Here is a 3,278-nt window from a genome sequence, read left to right as displayed (position 1 = left end):
TCGCCGGTTCCTGGTGCCACCGTTTCCTGGTGCCACCGTTTCCTGGCGCCACCGTTTCCTGGCCTCGCCGGTTCCTGGTGCCACCGTTTCCTGGCCTCGCCGGTTCCTGGCGCCACCGTTTCCTGGCCTCGCCGGTTCCTGGTGCCACCGTTTCCTGGTGCCACCGTTTCCTGGCGCCACCGTTTCCTGGCCTCGCCGGTTCCTGGTGCCACCGTTTCCTGGCGCCACCGTTTCCTGGCCTCGCCGGTTCCTGGCGCCTCCGTTTCCTGGCCCCACCGTTTCCTGGCCTCGCCGGTTCCTGGCGCCTCCGTTTCCTGGCCCCACCGTTTCCTGGCCTTGCCGGTTCCTGGCCCCACCGTTTCCTGGCCTCGCCGGTTCCTGGCCCCACCGTTTCCTGGCCTCGCCGGTTCCTGGCCTCGCCGGTTCCTGGCCTCGCCGGTTCCTGGCCTCGCCGGCCGCTGAGAATCCGGCAACACTGCTGTGCGCGTCTTTGTCCATGATCTAGTTTTTCCCTCTGAGTTTTGGGGATTTTTTTCCTCTCCCATGGCCTGAAAGTTCATGCTGGCATGCTTTAGGATGCGGCTGTGTTCATTTATTTTTCTGGGCTTGGTGAGTACTCTCACAGGGGAGATGACACCTGAGTTCTGGGGAGGTTTTTACAAACATTTCTTTGATAATTTCTTCTTCGTTTTCCTCTGTTTCAGGGTGTTGTATCCTCCCAAATCAATCTTCTGATGAGCTATTGTTTTCCTTTCCTGGTTCCCATTTCTCTTAGAAAATTCTACTGTGTGCTGTCTGAGAGACTGCCTCGGTGTTATGTCCCAAACATTCTATTGGGTTTGCAACATTCTGCTGTGACACACAACATGCAGGCGTGCAGCACCTGTGGGTACACCCCATGTACATGCAGGCACGCACCTTGCCATGTGTACATACCCGTGTGCACGTGCACAATTTCCCAACACGCTCCTCACGCTCTTCTTTAAGTTCTGGGATATATGTGCAGAACGTGCAGGTCTGTTCCATAGGAACACATGTGCCGTGGTGGTTTGCTGTACCCATCAACCTGCCAACTAGGTTTTAAGCCCCACATGCATTAGGTATTTGTCCTTACGCTCTCCCTCCCCTTCCCCCCACTGCCCTGACAGGCCCTGTCCCAATAGCACCTTAACTCAGAGGTGACATCTGTGGCTGGGGCTGGCCTGCTGGCTCACCTCTGTCTCATGAGGTGCCTGGGCCCAGCCAGCAGCCCAGCTCCTCACCCAGTGTGGGGCTCTTCTGTTCTCTTCAGCAGGACAGGCTTAGGCTAATGATGCCCACAGGGCTCAGGGGTCAGAGCCAGTGTTCCGGGCAGTGCGTGGGTCATGACCGCACCCTTCCACTGGCCACACACATCCCTAAGGCTGAGAGCCAGAGAGGGGTGTGGAGCACTTGAGCCCCCTTGCTGCCCAGCCCCCGGCCTCCTTGCCCCTGCACCCCCCTGCCTGCTCCTGTGTTTGCATGCATTCTGTCCTCTCTGAGGCTGAGCTGTGGTTTCACTGGTGTGCTTGCCCTTCCGCTACTGCCTCAGTGGCTCCTGCAGCCTCTACGCTCCTCGCTCCTCCTCCTTCGGCTTCTTCTGGTTTTGTTTCTCTCTCCTAACAGTGACCTTTGCTTTCCACCATGTTTAGGAGCCCGGAGCTGAACAGCCGTCTGGGGGCAGAAGGGCCCTGTGGCCCCCGGCTCATGGCACCTGGGGTTCTGATCTGGGCTTGGCGAGTTCAGTGGGTGGAATGGGGTCCCCCAAAGTTCATGTCCACTGGGGAACCTCAGAATCTGACTTGATTTGAAAACCGGGTCTTTTCCTATGTGACTAGTGAAGGATATTAAGATGAAATCATCCTAGATGTAGAATGGACTCTAAATCCCGTGGCTGGAGTGTTTATCAGAGAAGGGAGAAGGAAATTTGACAAACAGGGCAGGCCACGTGAAGACGGACGCAAAGAGTGGGGTGCTGTGGTCACGAGCCAAGGAACACCTGGGGCCACCAGAGCTGCCAGAGGCAACGGCGGGTTCTCCCGCAGAGCCTCCCGACGGAGCAGGGTCCTGACCATCAATCTTGGACCTTCTGGCCTCCAGGACCTTGAGATAATGTTTCTGCCCTTTCCAGCCACTGAGAATGGAGCGGCCTCAGGTCACAAAGGCGGGAAGTGTATCCAGAAAGAAGCCATCCGTCTCCTGACTGAGCCCTCTGGGAGCTGAGCAGGACTCCCATCTCAGAATGTCGATTTTCACCTAATTGCCTGGTTTCCAGAAGTTCCCGCTGCACTTGGCTGTGTCTCCGCTGCAGGGTCCGGCGTCGCCCAGCTCTCTCCCTCCAGCAGGAGCCTCTGTGAGTCCATTCTCCTTTGGGTCCCACAGGGAGCTGAGGGCAGGTGCCTGGGTGGGGAGGACCAGGGGCCCCTGATGCAGCCTTTCAGCTGGGCCCGCCTCCACCACGCTGGGAGCAGCCTATCAGTGCGGCCTGCATCAGGGCGGAGTCGGGGACCGCACACTGCTCCCAGCGGCTCAGCTCTCCTTGTCAGCCCAGTCCACCTGCTCCCGTCCTTCCAGACCTGTCCTGCTGAGTTTGCACTCACAGGAGGATGCCATTTTCCTCGTTTCGTGTCCCTGTCACCTTACAGAGGATTCCAGAAGGTGCGTGAAGGAAGTGTGAGCATCCTATCCTCTCTAACTGGGGCCCTGGTGCACACAGCTGCTGTTTCCCTGGCTCCTCCAAGAACCAGGGCTCAGGCACAGGCCACAGACACTGTCCTTCAGCAGGGCATCCCTGGTCCCCGGGATCCCGGCACAGGAACGCCCTCCTCCACCCCAGCCGCCTGGCGGACTGGCACAGACACGGGCGGGCTGGGCCTGGAGCCCACTGCTGGCACCACCTTCTCGCTGGGGTGCTCCGAGGCGGGGTCCTAGTCTGTTCTTCCCATGGATCTGTTAGTGGGGCCATGCTTGACGTGCTAGGTCCTCAGCGTCCGAGAATGAAGAGAACTTGCGGTTTGAGCTCGGTTCTGTGATGGGCAACTCCAGGCTCCAGGCTTGCAGGAAGCTCAGGGGCACCGTGGCCTGGACAAGGCAAGCCACCCACTGAGTCAGGGGCCATGCAGCCAGAAGGCCCCTCCCTGTAGCAAGCTGGCTCATAAATCCCAAACAAGGCCACTGTGGACAAAGCTCAGCACTGCAGGAGATGCTGATGGGAGAGCTCCCGGCCACGAGGCGACCGCAGAACCAGGAGATCCTGACGG

General features: G+C 59.0%; 1 protein-coding gene across 3 annotated transcripts in view; it reads right to left on the bottom strand.

The window, feature by feature from the left end:
- TAFA5 (TAFA chemokine like family member 5) overlaps positions 1–3,278 on the bottom strand; it is a 218,004-nt gene that overhangs the window by 26,279 nt on the left and 188,447 nt on the right. The gene's annotated exons all lie outside the window — the stretch shown is intronic.

The sequence above is a fragment of the Cebus imitator genome, unplaced genomic scaffold (genome assembly GCF_001604975.1).
Source record: "Cebus imitator isolate Cc_AM_T3 unplaced genomic scaffold, Cebus_imitator-1.0 Scaffold329, whole genome shotgun sequence".
Classification (NCBI taxonomy): Eukaryota; Metazoa; Chordata; class Mammalia; order Primates; family Cebidae; genus Cebus; species Cebus imitator.
Note: the sequence above shows the minus strand (reverse complement) of the source record. Positions and strands in the feature narration are given on the sequence as shown.